General features: G+C 35.4%; 1 long non-coding RNA gene across 1 annotated transcript in view; it reads right to left on the minus strand.

Moving 5' to 3' along the window:
* The window catches only part of LOC110107415, a 34305-nt gene extending 19086 nt beyond the window's left edge, over positions 1-15219 (minus strand). The window contains exon 1 of the long non-coding RNA XR_003701538.1: positions 14298-15219. This is a non-coding gene — a long non-coding RNA (uncharacterized LOC110107415). The remainder of the gene's footprint in view (positions 1-14297) is intronic.
* Positions 15220-19983: the final 4764 nt, after the last annotated feature.

Here is a 19983-nt window from a genome sequence, read left to right on the forward strand (position 1 = left end):
CCGTTCAAAATGTCGTGACCTCCGACCGAACAGGAAGGGTACGTCGTCGAAGGTGCGAAGTCGGGCAGCCACGCAAGAGCAGAAGAAGCGACACCTGCGATCTCTACACCTCCTGTGAAGCACCGAAGCCGAACAACAACGAAGGGGAGAGGGAGAGGAGTTCGGAAGAGCTTCGTGTGAGCAGCTGAGCGTGAAAGAGTAGGAGGTCGGGAGGTGTTCGGCTTCTATTTAACAACGCCCTCCCGTGGTCGTTCGATCGAGGCGCTGTCGCAAGATTTTCGGGAGGCGATGGATTCGGCGTCGTTCGCAGAGATAGGACTGTAGCAGCGGGATTTCGGCATGGATTTGATCGCGAATCAGAGCAGAGTGTCGGAAAATCAACGGGATTTCCGGGATTTCTTCGATCGAACGAGGTATGCATAATTTTTTTTTTTTCCTTTGGACATTATACGAAGGTCAACAGATTACAAGAAGCTGGAGAAGAAGAAGCGAGACATGAAGCAAATGAAGGGAAGATTACGGGAAGCAAGAGAAGAAGAAGAAGAAATAAATCGTTACCTTCGATCGCCTCCAGCTATGTTCGAACTTGACCGAATTGTGGTCGTCCAAGTTGGCGGAGTTCGCCTTTCAGTTCTCACCCGAAGCAGAAGCAGGTATGTTACCCTAATATCGACTCTTATACGACTCTCACCGCTCGGTCTATATACTTACAAATCAAAGTGGTGCCTCATTTCTCTTCGAGGCGTTACGAACCGAAGCCTACGCCCCGTGCGAAATAAGCACACGCTACGCCGAATCCAACGAGGCGTAAGCGTCAACGCGCAAATGCTTCGGCTCGCCTTAAGTCGCGCCTTAGTGCGTACGCCTCTTCCGCCTTTTTAATCGTTGGGGGCTACAAAATTTCCCATGCCCCGCCCATTCCATGCTCTCTTTTCTTGTTTGATGACGGTGGAGAGTTTTAATAAGCTTAGGTTCCGAGTGAATTTTCAGAAGGCAGACTGGGTTTTGAATTAAATATTACCCAGAGATTTTGCCCTCATTTTGTGAGGACTTTATGATCTGAGTTCAGGTTTTCTATAGGAGCAAGCCCCTATAATTAATTATCCCTCCTGATAATGAGAGAACTTTTGATTAAGGCTAGTTCTTAAAGAGCTCGCATAGGTCATAAATTCAGTGTATAATAGCAATAGTTTTAGGGTTTGAATTTGTGATATGAAATTTAAAGTTTGAGACTTAAACTTAATCACCATAAACTTAAAATTGGTGATGGGGGAATGAAGACGAGCCTGATCAAAATTCCATGGTTCCGTTGTCCCAGGCTGTAATGGTCCCTAGTCTACTTAGACAAAGGAAGTAGTCGACCCAACCTAACAGAATGCACCATATCGACAACCATGGGTTGCTTCGTCCAAGGATATCTTGTAGACTATGGGTGGTGTTTGTATAAGGCGAAAGATTTAAATCCATTTTAGCTGACAGAGAGTTTTATGCCTATTGAATATACCCTATGATTCATTACTCAAGGGTTTGAAGCCATAGAAAACATACGGGCTTTGGCCGTGATCGTAATGCAATGGTGTCATTTTGTGGCAAAACCATCTGATCAGAAGGTACGTGTCACATCCCAGCTAATAAGAGACTATTTGAGGATGAATCTTAATGATACACCCGAAATAACATTCGCACTTTGTGAGTTGAGGTTAATTTCAAATTTATCACCCCCGACAAACGATTGCAGGTGGATAATTTTTACGTGATAGATTTTATTTTAAAGGGTTTAGACTTTTATTTGATTTAAGATTTGACCTCTCCGGTTGAGATTTCGTGTCAACATGGCCATCATCGGGATGACGTTAAAGTCATTTTATTTTCGTAGGAATTTGGGAGGTGTTTGAAAATTTTGTTGTCCCTTCCAGTTAAGATTAGTTTTCAATACGGCCATCATCAAGATTATATTATTGTTATTTGAAAAATATTTGTATTCTGTAGGAGTTTATGATACATCTTATAATTCAAGGTAGGTCGACTCTACTCCTTCCACGGATGAGGATGAAACTTGAATAGTTGACCCTCGCAGCATTTTTTGGATCGTTGAATTTAGAAATCATATGTGACGATCAGAACACATGCAGGTTATGCCGAGAAATTATATTCAAATAGAGGAAGATTGTCTTATAGATGTGAGCTTTAGGAAAACTAATATACTAAACTAGATATAAGTGAACCTGGTATTTATTCTTCTTTCAATTCTAATGACTCTTGGTAGTAGACGACTCATTGGGTTTTACAAATGAAACTTCATTTGACTTGATTGGGGTTAAAAATGACCTTCTTTATTTGAAGTTATAATTGTTGGAATGACCACAGTAAATGATATCCAACTCATATAGCCAAGGTCCTTTTAGAAATACATGAGTAACATCTATGAGGAGTATATCATATAGATAAAATTGGATAGTTTCAATTATAAGGGGGCAAGGTGATATAAATAGTGATTTTATCCCCCCAGAAAATCATGCAAGGCTATAGATGTAGCTCAAGGGTAAGCTTCACCTATTCAACATAAAAGTTGAAGCAATGTTCATTCAATTATCATTCTTGATGATAAGTTTGTAAGAGCTAAGTGAAAAGTTATACTCAGTGAAAAGTTATAGTATTTTCAATCAAATTTCATCTTGCAAGTTAGCTGACACAAATCACACCATGACTAAGTGTGAGTTCTTCCTCTGCGTCACTAACATGATCATAAGGGTTATACTCAACCATGTCATCCCTTTAGTTGTCCATTTGATTAAGATTAACTGATTCCAAGTAGAGACTCTTTTGAGGACAAATGTTTGCATATGAGCCACTACTGCTAATAGCAAAGCATGTGGCACTTAAGAACATGTAATTAGAAGCTCTAGTCATGATTTTCCTTTTAAGATAAATTGTTCCCTAGGGTTTGCGAGTATTGACTTGGGTTGAGTTTTACTTTGTAAATGATATTCATATCCTCTACAGAGTAGAGATCCATACATCCATTGGATTTAGGGAGAGATGATGTTGAATTAGAAAATGATATGGATTTTGGTAAAAAAATTCATTTTTGTATTTAATTAAGTTGGTCATTTATCGTTTAAAAGATTGGCAACCTTCGGATATACCCTCCCTGCGAAGGGAGGTAGAGAGGGCACTTGCCCTTTCAAACCCGCCCAGCCAGAAAGATAATCGACGGTCGAGGGCTTTGGAATGTTGTTTAGTCCCGTAATAGGTTTTCTAGTTTTCCATTGCACACAACTTGTTAATTAATTCACTTAATTTAAATTTTAAAAATAATTTTTATCCCCCTTGAAAACTCGACGCCCCCTCCCCATGAGTTGAGGTTGGGAGGGCACTTGCCCTTTCAATCTGTCCAGCCGAAAAGATAATCGACGGCCGAGAGCTCTGGGACATTGTCTGGTCCCGGAATTGGACTTGAAGTCTTCGATCCACTCGGCCGGATCATATCAACGGCTAAGAGCTTCAGGAGATTTAGGCTGCATGAAGGAGAGTCGGCTGCATGTCGAGGTCAGCTGGCGGCACTAGGTTCGGAGTCCGAGTCGGGTAGGCGAAGTTAGCCTGGTTCGGCCGTGCTGAACAATGTCGGCTTCTACTTGTGCGATCTCACATCAAAACAGGAGAGCCGGACTTCTGCTAGAGTTCGACCGGTGGGTGTAGGTGGCTGGAGGTCGGAGGGATTCAGCCGGTGGATTGGCGTCGTTGGCTGGTCGCGTAAAATAGTTGAAGGCAGATTGGTGAGTGCGGCTCGGGCTTTCGTTTGTCTCTCTCTGTAATTTTTCTTTCCTTCGGTTCTCGGAGCACAAGAGTTCGAATGCCTCCTGTCGTGTGAGAAAGTTTTTTCTGTGAGCGTGGCAGTTGTTCGATCATGGGATCGTCTGTAGGGTCGATTGTTTGAGTCATGGGTTACAGGTCAACAATGCCTATTCTCAATCATGGCAATTGTCTTATCACAATCAAAGTGACCAGACATGCCTCAAATACATTTCTTCAATGAGAATATCCCTAAATCATGAATCAAGAATACAAATATGCATTCCCAAAATAAGATGATCATCTTAAATATGATATTCATAATTAATAATATATACATCACAACTTAAAAACTAAATATTTACGAAATCTTTATAATTAGCGTGATTGTTTCTAATTTTATCAAAACTAATGACCATCACACTTATTGTCTTTAATAATATGTATATCCTACTCAGAGCATCAATAACTTTATTCTCAACAATAGATTTATGCTTGAGAATAAATGTATACTTTTGAAGAAATTGATCCCATTTTGAATGACAAGAGTTAAACTTTGTAAGAGCTTCATATTCATATTAAACGACACTCTTAAAAGAAGATAATTTTGTCAATAACTTAATATTTAAACAACGACATAAAACTAATAATCATGTGGAATAGCGTTGATATGCATCATTTTTTTAATTGAAGAAAGCAATCCGATGAACTTTCTTTTTAAGAACTCATATGATACCATAATCCAAAAGTATCACAAGATATCTCAAGCTCCTTATCAAAAATTCAAATTTTCAATATTGATAGATTTGCAAAGCTCTTTTAATTTAAAAATAAAAAGCTTTAAAATTTACATTTTTCCAACCTAATAAAACTTTCTTAAGACAATGGATGATTGGAGTTATAATAATACTAAATCAATGGGCAAACCTCTGATATAAGGCTCATGAAAATTACAAACATCTTGGTCGAAGCAAGCCACTCTTGAATGAGCCTTGTTTTGTCAAGAATAGCGGAGACTACATCATAAGAAATGATGAATTATAAAAAGATCATTGAAGTGGTAATAAATGATCATTTCTTCAAATGAATATACAATTTTTCTGGATGGACCTAAAAAACTTTTCATAAGTGGCCTACATGATCGCTCTTAGCTAGACTAAAAATTAAATATAACCAAAGTATATGACTAAAAACTTCTTAATTAAGGGGAGCAATATGTAAATCATCACTCGCATAAATATACTTAAGGCACTGGTTAAACCAAAAATGGCATTACCAACGATTCATCTAAGACATCTTTTTTTCGTGAATGTTGTTTTTCTTTTATCTCTTTTTCACATGCAAAACTGATGATATCCACTCCTAAAATTAACATTGTTGTTGTCAGGTCCAAAGTTTTTTATGAGAAAAGTTGAGGATTGTGTTAGGTAGTTCACAGTCCGCGTAAAACTTGTCAAATAATCATGACATGAATATTTTAATTTCTCGACCCCACATTGTAGAATAAAGACTTGATGTTGATGTAGAAAATCACTACACCAATCATCATATCTAATATGTCATCAAATCAAGGTATAGATAACCTATACTTTATAATGATTTTATTAAAAGCATGACTATCAATGCACATACACCAAGTATCATCCTTCTTTGAGGCTATAAGGGTAAGGACTATGCATGAAGACAAACTCTCCTGAATAAAACCTCTCCATAATGTTGTTTGAGCTCTAGGTGTTCATTTGGATTTATATGATAGAAAGGCAAATTGAGGAGTCGCGAGGCATGTTGGAAGACCTTACATAGGAAAGCTCAAATGGAAGTTTTGTGGACCAAAAATGTTGGTAGTCAGATAGAAGTCCACTCATCTCAGACAGAAGGGATTCAATAAAGGGTTGATTTGTAGAAAATATGGTAATAAGAGCAAAGATGATATTCCCACTATCCTTGTATTCAAATTAACATTTGCTAATATTATGAAGGGGTTTCTTTTACGTAGGTGTAGAGGAATTTGAGGTTATGGTTAAGCATCCTCATTAAGCTTCTCACCCTAAAACTTAAAAAGCGTATGAGTTGGAACGTCTATAATTTGTGACATTCATATCAAAAAGTCAAGGTCTACCTAGGAGTATGTAGGCAACATCCATAGGAAGAGCATCACAATAAATATTATTAGTACATTCCCCTATTTTAAAACTATGGGAGCGAGTTATGTATCTTTCCACCTCAGCAAACTGTTGTGGAGTGTGGATAGATTTTGCTTTACGTGCTGATGGATCTATTTCAATTTTAAATATTTTTGGGATTTTTGAATTTTGAGATTTTGGATTTTTGTGGATATTTGGGATATGATTTGAAAATATTTGTGAACCCCTCCGGTTGAGATAAACATTCAACACGGCCATCATCAGAGTGTTTATGAGTTATTTCTCTTTGTTGATTGAACCCTGTCGACCCTATTAACTTGCCGATAGGGGATCGGGTTTCGTAGGCTTCATGCCTTTATTAGTGAATTCTTAGTGTTATAGACCTTGAAAGCCTAATATGAATATATTAAAATAAATACATCAGTCGCCACAACCGTGTATTTGTTTGAAGGTTCGAACCCTGTCGACTCCTATTGATCCATATAGAAGGATCAGATTCGAACTTGAATTCACTTATCAACCCGCGCAGCATCCCTAGACGTCACGTGTGTATTTATAACACGTTCGTCGGGGCCAATGCGGGTGTTTGTAGGCATTTTAAAATTGGACCCTGTCAACTCCTTTTATCTACTTAGAAGGATCAGGTTCAAATTTAATAACCCGCGAAGCGTCTCTCGACGTCACGTGTGTACCAATAACACGCTCATCGGGGCCCTTGCGGGTATTTGATTATATTTACCCCTTTTGTATACCTATGTGTATACAAATTATGGTGCACATGTAGGGATATTCTGAAAATATCTATAAATGCCTTCTATCTGCTTGTGTGAATGTTGCGGATCCGGTGGCGTGGCGTAGCAGCTTCTGAATAGGATCGCTCACTGCTTCGTACAGGTAGACTGTCGTGCACTACTCATTGCTTTCTGCAGGTGTATCGTAGTACACTAACTAATCTCCTGCATTGATCCATAGGTGCTTGTATTTATTGCAACTCTTTGGCACTTTGCTTGTGAACATTATATTGGGTACACCATGGGTCTTCTATAGTAGTTTATAGGAGTATGCATATGTCACCAACCCCTCCATACATGTTGATTGTTATTGACTATATGAGGATATTATACCCACTGCATATATGTTGCTATAATCTATAAAAGCTCTTTTCATTGTATATTGCATCATATGTGTCTTCCCTTGACTTACATGGCTTTCATCACCACCTTATGAACAATATGTCGAATATACGAGTGTATGGCTATATTCGTATAGAACCTATCACCTCTACATCATTTCAATCGATGCTACTTATGAGTGGATTGCCAATTCTATTTGTATTGACTTCAAACATGCCATTATCATTTATGAATAATCACAAGTATCCCATAGTTGTTTGTAAGGGATTTTCATTCTTCCTTCACTAGCTAGTTGATGTTGACTGCTAGGATATTGTGATGATCATTTCCTTCGTGTTTGTAGAGAATGGGAATGTATGCTTGCCACGATATTAGCACAGGTGATATGAAGAACCATTGTAGGCTTCTATGTTCACCATACTCATTACAGAGATGTTGCTAGATCTCTAAAATTTGGTTCATGAGCATTTCATTCCACTATCCATGGATGAATCATTTCATATATTTGAGAATCATGCATCATTTAATGCATTTGAGAATCATGACCCCATTTTACATTTGTATATTGCGAATGAGATTCAACATTTCACAATTTAGCTCATGGCTCGTGCCACTTATGATTATTAGTTCTCAATCAAATAATTTGGAATTTAGCACTTGCATTTTTATGTTTGATCAATCACTTTATGATTCAATTATTTATTGATCATTCAAATTCCACACCATTCACCACTTTGTTTGGATCCAAGTTCCTTGTTGTCACAACTTCTAGCTCGGTTCATAGAAGTAAATGTTCAAGCTTGCAAGTCTTCCTCATCTGATTCAAGTCAAATTCATATTAGTAAATGTTCAAGTAGAATAAAGACTTGATGTTGATGTAGAAAATCACTACACCAATCATCATATCTAATATGTCATCAAATCAAGGTGTATAGATAACCTATACTTTATAATGATTTTATTGAAAGCATGACTATCAATGCACATACACCAAGTATCATTCTTCTTTGAGGCTATAAGGGTAAGGACTATGCATGAAGACAAACTCTCCTGAATAAAACCTCTCCATAATGTTGTTTGAGCTCTAGGTGTTCATTTGGATTTATATGATAGAAAGGCAAATTGAGGAGTCGTGAGGCATGTTGGAAGACCTTACATAGGAAAGCTCAAATAGAAGTTTTGTGGACCAAAAATGTTGGTAGTCAGATAGAAGTCCACTCATCTCAGACAGAAGGGATTCAATAAAGGGTTGATTTGTAGAAAATATGGTAATAAGAGCAAAGATGATATTCCCACTAACCTTGTATTCAAATTAACATTTGCTAATATTATGAAGGGGTTTCTTTTATGTAGGTGTAGAGGAATATGAGGTTATGGTTAAGCATCCTCAAGCTTCTCAACCTAAAACTTAAAAAGAGTATGAGTTGGAACGTCTATAATTTGTGACATTCATATCAAAAAGTCAAGGTCTACCTAGGAGTATGTAGGCAACATCCATAGGAAGAGCATCACAATAAATATTATTAGTACATTCCCCTATTTTAAAACTATGGGTTGTTGTTGTTGTTGTACATTCCCCTATTTGAATAGGTACAAGACAACATTTGGAGACAAAGATGAAGGTGTAATCCACCCAAGCAACCTTATACGGTTGTGGGCAAGGCTCTAGAGTGAGTATTATCCTAGCTGAAGTAGAGATCGCAATAATGTTCATATGATTGTCATAATCAAAAATTAATTTACATAAATTTTCAAAGCTCTTAAAATAAATGTGAAAAATTTATGCACGCAACCAGTTGGGATTAGCTCGCAGGGTAAACAATACATAATGTATAACTACAAGATGAGACTCAGCTAATGTTTCTTTAGCATCACTAGCCTCTTGATAAGGGTCAATTATAACTTAATCATCCAAATTTTCATTTAGGTGATCCAAATCCTAAAAATCTATGTGTAGGTTCCACCAAGAGCAAGTACTTATATAGAGGCTAATTTTGTCACATGTAAAATAAGTAATACTAGATGCCTTAAAACTAGGAATTCTAAATGGAGTATTTCATCTAGGATTAGTAGGACGTTTAGAAGTTAATAAGGTGGAAGTTGTAAGGATGTGGCTAGAAGCTACTTCCATATGAATTCATAAATCTTCTATGAGGCTGAGATCTACGGAATTGATTGCTCAATCTGAGTAGCAAGTTGAAACACATCCTTAAGAGAGTAACCTCTCAAATCAACATTTCAGGATGGATGTTAGTCCATAGCCCATATAGAAGGCATGCAACACAAGCAAGAGATAATAATGTCTACACTTTGCCAATGCACTAAGTACATATGTGCTGGCATTGAGTACCATATCCATCCCTTTTTAGTTAATCAGATAAGCACTTATCAGTATGCTAAGTATTATCGTTCAAAAATTGATAGCTCCTCCTTCCTCTTCACAAAGTAGTCAGCAAGCCACATCATTGCCACTCATACAACCTGCCCCAAAAGGGGGGAAGAGTGATCAATTGAAGGCAAGGGTGGGTAAGGTAGAGGAAAATATCAGGCTCGGAGATAAACTAGGCAAGGTTAAGGCCTTCTTAAGCTTCCTACAACCAGGTCTCCATTAAGTTGGATTTGATAGTGACAATGATAAAATGCCCACCTGATGTTAGCTCACCTCAGACATATGAATTTGACTTCAGACATTTTAGAGGATGAGTGTCAGGTTCTTCCTTATAACATATTAGTAGTTATGGTTGCATTGCATGTCTCCACTTTTCTAATGATAACACTTCAATTGACCCAATTCCACCACACCACATCAGTGACTTGACTTCCTAGGGCACATTAAGTTGAGGAGTTAGGCTCATTTCACATACCTCATAGAGGACAATAAAGAACAAGGCATATTCTATAGCTTGTTGATGTTGATTTTAATCAAAAACTTGATGTAACTAAATTTGAACTCGAATATGATGATATAATGGAAGAAGTTCCCCATTTCTAATTACTATTATTTTTTTATGGATGCTTGCTTATGATAATTGTGATGGTGAAATAGATGGGGATAAAAAAGTACCCCTCAAACTTAAGGGAAAATTCTATAAGGTGGTGGTGAGGCCTACAATGCTTTATGGTGCCAAATGTTGGCCATTAAAAGAGAAGCATAATACTAAGTTAAGTGTGGCAGAGATGAGGATGCTCAGGTGGATGAGTGGCTTTACCCTTAGAGATAGGATACGAAATGAGCATATACGTGAAAAGGTTGGAGTAGCTCCAGTAGAAAAGATTAGAGAGAGTCGCCTTAGATGGTTTGGTCACATAAAACGGCGGCTTTCCGATGACCCAGTTAGGAAAGTAGAGGTATTAGATTTGACTTATGTTAAGAAAGGTAGAGGCAGACTTAAAAAGACTTGGTTAGAAAATATTATAAATGATCTTTCTCTATTAGATTTAAACTAGAATTTGACTTTTAATAGGACACAATAGAGAAAAAGGATTCATGTAGCCAACCCCACGTAGTGGGATAAAGGTTTGATATTGTTCTTGTTGTTGTTGCTGCTTATGATAATATTACCTTACTAGTACTTGACCCTCTAGACAGGTCAAGTTATGCATTAAATAATTGTACCACACAATCCCTTGGCTTGGATAAGGCTAGGCTATATCCTAAGTCCTAAACCACATACTGTTGCAACTCAGTCTTCCGAGTTTATGATTTTGATGATAAAAAATATTATTGATTAACTCTTCATTTCTCCTATTATTTGCAGTGCATATTTGTTTGTGTGTTAACTAATATTTCAGGTACACCGTGCACCGTTCTTTGAAGATTCATGGCTCAAGATTGGGTAGAATAGGTTATGCTAAATGAGTCTATAATTTTCATTTCTTGAGTCAAGTCCTGTAATGATGTATGTTAGCTTGGTGACCGTGCACACATATATAGGAGAAGCAAAATTGAATTTAAATATTTTAATTTTTTTTGTACATCATATTGTACGATATGGATCGTACTGTACAATTTGGTGTTACATAAATTAATTAAAATATTTTATTTTTTCTGAAAGAATTATTTTGGAATTTAACTAATCGTACAGTATGAACACCAAATCGTACTGGACGATATGTTATAATTAGAAAGCCCGCCGTCTATTAAATTAGGCAAAATTTTGAATTTGAAAAGTTGTTCTAATCGTACTGTAAGATTTTGATCGTATTGTATGATGTTTAAAACTTTGTCGAATTTAATCATGTGATTAGTCAATTAAATCTGCTTAAATTTGATATTCTGATCGTACTGTACGAATTGGATCATACTGTACGATTAATAAAGACGATTTTGGTCGTCCTATGTTTCGTTCTGGATGAACCGCATTTCAATTAAACAGATCGTACTGTATTAACTGGTGATCGTACAGTACGAACAAACAAAGTGTACTATTTGTACAGTACTAACCGGTGATCGTACAATACTAACAGGTCAAATTATACACATCGTACTGGACGATCTTGAGATCGTACTGTATGATCTTTGATGGCTGAATTGAATTTTTAGGATTTTTTTAAGCCCTCTATTTAAGCTTTCTCATAAGACTTGGCAAGAGTCTTTGGCATCCATTGAAGCTTTATTTTTCTGGAGAAAATTTGATGAGAGAACTTGAAAGGGAGAGAGAAAATGGTGGAGTTTGAGAGAGGGAGAAAATCCTTGAAAAAGGTTTCGAGGGAGTATGGAGGGGATTTCACACGGTTGTTTAGGCGAGCTTGCACTTTAGTACCACCGGATTCAATGTTCGTCTTGAGGGAAGTTTTGGGAAGAAGAAGATCTCTTTGGTGTCAAAGGACCCGGCTCCTCCGTCGCACAAGAGAAGGTGGAAGTGATTTTATAAGGGCTTCTCCGCCTAGCTGTGGAGGCTAAAGGATAATCACTAAAGGTTTAGTGAAATACTCAGAGGGTGCCTCCGGGGAGTGGACGTAGGTCAATGTTTGACTGAACAACTATAAATCTGGTGTGTTCTTTCTTTTATTATTTTCGCACTTTCGTTTCGCATTTATATTTGTTGTGATTAACTGCGTGTGTGAAATTAATAATTTCTCTTTTATCATGAATGTAATTCTCTTCCACATCAAGTTATAAAAATATTTTTTTTTTTAAGAAATTATTAAATATCCAATTCACCCTCCCTCTTGGTGCATCTCGTACTTTCAAGTGGTATCAGAGAATCAAGTACTTTCAGATACTATTACATATAGGGTTATTAGCAGTTCTCCTGACATATTTATGGTTTTTGATAAGGAAGGCACAAGAGAGGATATGGCTTTTGAAGATTTACAAAGGAAGAAGTCTAAACCAAAAGTAACATGGATAGAAATTGTACAAGAGGATATGAGCAAAATAGGTTAAACTTAATATAACACCCAAAAAAAAAGAATAGATAATGAGGACAGATAAAATAGAACAGCAAAATTTAGGATAAGGCTATACTGATAATGGTGATGATAATCAAAATTTTATCACCCACTCTAGCATGCTATCTTAATCGACTGGACCCATTCAACTATTCTCTCCATTCTCTAATGCGAGTTTATCATCTCCTCAAATTCAATTACATTAACATTAACATGATCCAAATTTCAAATAGAAAAAAATGGGTTGTCCAAAACTATATTTGAATGGTATTAGTTTCCAATAAAGGAATAAGGACTTCGATGCATAGAACTAAAGCTCAAATTTGGGATTCAAAGGTAGGTTGATTTTGAGATTTCAAGAAAATCAAGTAACCATTGTTAGGTATTTCAAAGGAGAAGAATTATAGCTAAAATTTAAAAAAAATAAAAAAAATCTTATAATATTTTAACCAAAAAGGTCTATAAATAGCAAAGGTATATAGGTGATGGTTAGCATTCTTATGACCTAAGATGAAAGTAAAGTGAAAGAACAAATTTAATAGTTTTTTAGGATTGAAAAAGGAATGCTTTTACAAGAGGTTAGGATAAGTCCATCCAATATGAAAGATACGGCTTTCCTCCTTAATTTATGGATCTAAAAAGAACGTTTAGCCCATCTTAGTATGAACAGACACAGAATTCTAAAGATACAACATGAACATGCCATGATATGTGATACTTGACAAGAATCAACTCCTAGAATGCAAGAAAAAAAAAATCTAAGAAAACTTAAATTTAATTTTCTCACAAGTAAAAGGGCTTTCAATAATTATAATTTGAATAAAAGGTTACATTGCAATCGACCACAAATAGTTGAAAACTTGAAATATAGTTGAGATAAGGTTAATGATGATGGTGAGAAGGAAATTAAAATGGAAAAAAATCAATTGCTCAAGGCATCATATATAAAGCAAGGGAAAGCAATTTAAGTTTGTGTGATTCCAAATGGATGCAAAATAATCCAAGTCCTTGCATTGTAAATATAATGAAATTAACTATACTTATTCAGTTTCACATCAAGCCTATCATCCAAAAAGAACTTCAAATATATATATTTTTTTACTTTGAGGTTATTTAGTTTGAAGTAAAATGAGTATAAAATATTAAAAAAATGCAGAGGTTTTGAAAATATTGATGTTTGATTTGAAGTACAAAAAATGCAGAGTAAAATTTTAAAGTATTTGAAATCCATCATCTAGTTCAATTTTGACATATTTGAAAACAATTACATTTAGTCAAATTCCTAATATATTATAATTTGTTTGTCATTGCCACCCCAATTGCCACCACCTCCAACAGCCACAGACACCGCCACCAATCCCCGGTTGTCAATCGTCATCACCATCGCCAACCACCGTCAGTCACTGCCCACTGTCGCAATGGCCCAAAGCCGCTCGTTGTCTAGCGCCATTAGCCACTAACCACAACTATCACAACCAGCAGCCACCATCATTAAGCCTTATGCTTCGTTTGGGAAAGCTTTCTTGTTGTTCTCTAAAGCAGCTTGCGAGTACAAAAATTTATAATTTAAGAAAATTTTGTACTGAAAAACTGCTTTAGAAATTAGTAAGAAATTTATCCCAAACGAAACCTATATTGTATTCATTTGAAAAACCAATTAACTACATTTATTACTCTTATTCAAACAACACCAAAACATTTAAAACATATTATATTTCTTTTATGCTTGCTTCTTTTTTTTTTCAGCAAACCAAGTAGCCACTTTGTTTCTATTTGCATCAAATCAAAGCAAATTTTAGTCACGATAACCATCAAAGGAGAAAAAGCTACTAACCTAGAGATGGAGTCCATGATTCCCTAAACAGCATGCTTTCACTCCACTGCACTCAGGAAGGACCATTGCTAAGCTTTTGGATGGCACTGCACATCTTTCACCAAGAACTAGGGGCATTGACGCTCATGTCAATTATGTATTCTAACTTAAGTAACGGTAAACCTCCTCATCGACTTCATTTAACTCGAAAACTGATTCCCCAAAAAAAAAACTCGAAAACTGAAGCATAACTACCAAGGCCCATTTGATTCAGCCAATTTCAACCACACCGTCCAACACAAACTGAAACTTTCAGTTCTAGTTGCCCCATTCCCCCGGTCCATCTCTGAAGGGTCTTCTGCTTCAAGGGCAATGGCGGTGGCCTCGCTTGTATCCCTCCTATTGGATGGGCTCTCAGAGCACTATTGTCGTAGTTCCCCCGATAACCACATGCCCGGGCTCCTCTTTGACATTGGATTTCAAGTTGAAGACTTCTGCTCAAAATCAACCTTCTAGGACCAGCTCGAACTGAAGGACCTGCCATCCGTGACCACCACTTCCTTCCTACCTGCTAATCCTCCAGATCCCGACGGCATGTGTGTTTTTTAGATTCCTGCTGTCAGCAGCGACAGATGAGTAATCGTGGGGTTCGCTGGGGCCGATTTAGGTAAGTGGGAGGGCCTTCGAAGGTTGCCTCACGCCTAAATTCGCCAAAAGAGCAGCAGCAGAGGCTGACGATAAGGATACTTTCCATTTCTTGGCATCACGGTAGTGAGATTCATGGACGATAGGGGTGGACTGATTACCGATTTAGCCGAGGCGGACTCTAGGACGGCGCTGCCGCTTAGAGCCCGGAGGAAGCTGGATTTGCGCCGTTAGTTGGTGTGTTTGGCAGTGGTGGCTCCACCATTAGGTTTAACTGAAAGCTACTTCAGGTAAGATACTGGATTAGAAGTGGGAAGGATGTGTTTGCGGAGGTTTGATTTGTGAGTATGGCGTCCATGAGTGGTTTTAACTTTTAAATCAAATATTTCACTCTAAGCACCATTAAGAAGTTAATTAAGTAATTAAGCATACTAAAAAAATTAAAAGTAGTCATAACCGCCCTCTTAATTGGTGACTTAGATTGACTAGGCAGAGATGTGTCAAGTAGCCGTTATAAAAGTCGTCTTAAACAAGTCGCTCGTTGTTTGGGCGACTTGTAAATCTCCCCTTTAACTGACCACATAGATAAATTGTGCATTGTTTGGGCGACTTGTAAATCGCCCCTTTAACTTCCTAGTCTCTTTGGAATCATGAGTCATGTCATTTATGAAAGAGTGGTGGGGATGTTTAATTAAAATTTAAGTAGTTGGGGCCAACATCTAGAGTAGATCCTAATTGACACATTAACTTATATAGGGTGGTATAAAGCTTGAAATAAAATGCCATTAAATTTTTGTACTCTTTTTAAATTTATTTCTAAAGCAATAAATACTGGTTGACTCGATGAATGCTTAAATCAAATATGAAGCAATTTTTAAAGAAGGCTTAAAAAAGGTTTTATCCTAAAGATTACACAACATCCCCTTAATAGGGCTGCACATTAATAGATTAGGTGGCCTGGCAGAACCACAATCGGGGAGGTGCCAAATAAGGTAGAGAAAGTATAATATGAATGCATGTGATCCTAAGTGAGCTCAAGCTTACTTTTTAAAATTGTTAGAGTTTCTATGTTATCTTAAAACTTTTAATTTTATTAAAGTAGAAAATTTTTTAATTGTACCCTCGCAAGCTTTCGATCATTACAGGCTAAAACAAAAGCGATAAGCAATTGAAAAAAGTTAAAAAAGATATGCAATTTCTACTGCATAATTAAATTAAATAAATTACATAAAATTAAAATAAATCAAATATAGTGTCCATGTGACAAATGCCACTTAATATTATAACCCAGAATTTGTCAGAAAGTAAAGTGTTTGGGTATTACTAACAATAATCCAGATTCTACTCCTAATTAAGACACAAGTGACTTTTGAGATTTTTTTTATCTTCACTTCTTCATCTTTCTATGGGCTCCTTGGATTTGTCTGGTATGGATATCCAAGTAAAAAGAAACTCCTCCATGAAAGGGTGTCTACTTTTCTCCTTAGATACTTAAAATCATCCAAATTTGGATCTCCAAATGGAAAAGAACTCTCCCCTAAGGATTGTTCCTTTCTCTTTGAATTTCAAATTGGATGTATGTCCCATCTCAAATATCATCTTTATAACTCTTAATTACAACTCAAATTAAATCAAATTATATTTAAAAATTAAAAGAAAAATCTAGACTCAAACCATCTACAACATTATCCTGAGAAATTAACATTTTAATAATCCCAAGTAATTATATAATAGAATATTAAAATACTCAACACAGTCACACTTATCTGTTCTCTTTTAGTTTTAAAGGGGGGCTTAGTAATGCATATCACTTGCATAAAGTTTGTTAATTTTTAAAAGCTTAATTTTTTATGCCCCATTTATTTTTATAGCCTTGTACGAGCATGACCACATGCATAAGATTATTTTGATATTTAAATCATCCATAACCTAAGGGTAATCTAATTTCCATCACATCAATATATAGATTACATATAATTTAAATAAATAATCACATATTTAGTGGTAGTAATTAGCATGTAGTGAAAACTTAAAAAATCCAACACATAAGTAGCACAACAGTAAATACAAGCCTAGCTTAAATATAGCTAGAATTGGTTGTCATAGAAAATCATTTAAAGTGTGTGAGGTAGACAGTGTGATTTTGATTTATCATATATAGGATAGATCGTTAAAGTTGTTTCGTGTTCTAGTTGGTTGAAAGACTTAAGAGTAAATTTAATTAAAATATAAATATTAATATTTTAAAATTGATTTTAAAATATATGTAGAGGACTGAGTGATTACTATCTTTATTAAAATAGGGCCGTGAAGTTTATTTCACTTTCTTTGGTGCTAATTTAATAGTCCCGTAGGCCTAAATTACCTATGAACAACTTATATTAATTGAATGACTTAATTGATTAAGATTTGACGGGCTACAAAAATTTTATTTAGAATGATTAGTTACTGGTATTAATGTTTTATAAAATTTTTCTAAAATTTTAAATTAAATATTGAATTTATGGAATTATTTGAATTATTTAAATACATTAATTAAATGACTAAAAAATTGACTTTTTGATTAAGATTGATTTCTAATATTTTAATATTTTTTTTAAATATTAGACCTTAAGATGAGTCAATAGACTCAAAGTTTACTAGATTTGGAATTTTCTACATTTAGTTATGAATTTTTGAAGTTTAAGTTGAAATTTTGACTTAAGGTTGACCAAAAGTTGACTTTTGTTAATTTTGAATTATTTTTGAAAGTTTGATATTTTTAATAAACATTAGATTTTAAATGGACTTCAATGCCTTTGAATTTGCTTAATTTTGGAATTAGTTACGATTTTTTAAAGTTTGGATATTTATTTGATTTTTTTAAAAAATTGTTTAATTAAAGGGATTTGACGATTTAAATCCAAATGAACTCCAAACTTTTTGAAATCACCTCCAAAGATTAGAAATAACCTACGAAGGTGTTGTCAAGTTTTTAAGAATTTTTTGAAATTTTTATTTATTTTTAATTAATTAAATATTAATTTTCATTAAAAAATGAAGTAAACTTGAATTTGATGTCAAATCAAGGGGATTTTAATTTTAATAAGTTGGGGGTTGAATTTTAATCAGTTTGATATATTATTTATAATTTTTTAGTTAAATTTGATTTATTGTAATTTTGGAATTTTTTTTGGTTCATTATAGTGTTGAATTTTGACTTAGCTAATTTATTGACCTAATGAGCTCCAAATCTAGTGAAATTTGAACCTACGGTGTGAAATATCACTAAGTTTAATGTTGTCAAATTTCACCCCAAAATTCAATGCACGATAATTCATCCATTAAACAAAGTTGAAACTTTTATGGCATGTGTATCACACCTTAATTTATCCTATCCATATTAATTTGAGCTAAACCAGATCACTGAACTGAGAGTTGTCAAAGAAATTCATTTTATCTTAAAACCTTAATAACTCTTTATACAATGTTTCAAATAAGTCGAATTAAATTTTAAAATAAACTTGGACTCGAGACAGTTTTAAAGAGCTCAAGAACATCACATTTGGATACAAAATGGATTTTTGATGAATTTTTGAAGTCTTGGCATTAAAAATGTTTTAAAAAATGACACACCTAGCTCACCAATGAATGGACATGTGGCATGCATGTGGTGACTCGATGCATGCACACAGCACGTGGTGTGTTGTGGTTTGTCCACTTGTCACGTTAACATGCGATCTAGACTGTCCAATCTGTATGGATTGGATTGACGATCAGGATCACACAACATCATCAAATATAGATCACATGCACGATCCGGTCAGAAAGTTAATTCATTTGATGTGATATGTATTATCTGATCAGAATACACGTAAGATTAGATGGTTAGTTAGCGTGATTTTTTGAGATTCAAAAATGAACTAAAACTTAAAATTCCCATAAATTTTGATATGATAGCCCAAATTTGAAAAATTTGAAACGTAGGATCTAGATACCCTAATCTTTCAATCTGTAGAGTTTTAAGGCTCTATGCATTGGGATTTGGGAGAAATCAAAGTTTGATCATTTAATTTAAAATGAAGATAACTTTCTAACATGTGGGTGAATTTTGATGATTTTAGGCTTGTTGGAAAGGTGGAGAGATTCTCTTTAACTTTATAGAAGACTTTGAGATATGTTTCTTGCTGGTAGGGCTGTCAATATTTGACACGACACGACAACCCGACCCGGACCCGACTCAAAAATTTCGGGTTCGGGTCAGAACTGGGTCGGGTTCGGGTTCGAGTTTTCGACACGTTTGAAAAACCGGGTCGGGTTCGGGTTGACCCGGAAACCCGAAAATGACCCGAAATGACCCGCTGCCCGCCGTTCGACCTGAACCCGACCCGTGACCCGAAATTGACACCCCTACTTGCTGGATTGAAAGATATATTCAACTCTAGATTTAATCTAAATTTTTAGGTTTGAACTGAGTTTTTGATTTGAATGCTCGAATTTGAATTATCCATATCAATAATGATCATATGGATGACTATAAATGGCTAGATATGATTGAAATTTGAAAGAAAGATGGATTCATAAATGTTTAAATTGATTTGAGATCTAGATTGATTTAAGATTTAGATTTACTTGAGGTCAAGATTTATTTGAGGTTTGAATTGATTGAGTCCTAAACTAGAATTTAGATGGTTCACACCTAGAGCCTTGTTAACCATCAATTCAATTCATTAGAGATTTGGATGGGTCCCTTTCACCTCATACAAAAATGAAGTCAACATTTCTCCTTGCGAGCTATAATAATTTTTAAATTTATCCACCTAAGCAAACTCTTGCAGAGGGTGAATAGCTATTTTGCTTTACATATTTGGTTATTTTTATTTCAATTTTAAAAAACTTAGGTTTTAGTGACTTTTGAGTGTTGAATTTTTATGAGAATTTGGGAGGCATTTTCAAATATTTGAGGTCCCCTTTGATTGAGATTTTCTGTTAACATGGCAATCATCAGGGTACTTATAGGCAATTTCTTTTTATTTATTGAACATTGTCGATGATGTCAACTTACCAATAGAGGATCATGTTC

The sequence above is a fragment of the Dendrobium catenatum genome, unplaced genomic scaffold, assembly GCF_001605985.2.
Source record: "Dendrobium catenatum unplaced genomic scaffold, ASM160598v2 fragScaff_scaffold_853, whole genome shotgun sequence".
Taxonomy (NCBI): domain Eukaryota; kingdom Viridiplantae; phylum Streptophyta; class Magnoliopsida; order Asparagales; family Orchidaceae; genus Dendrobium; species Dendrobium catenatum.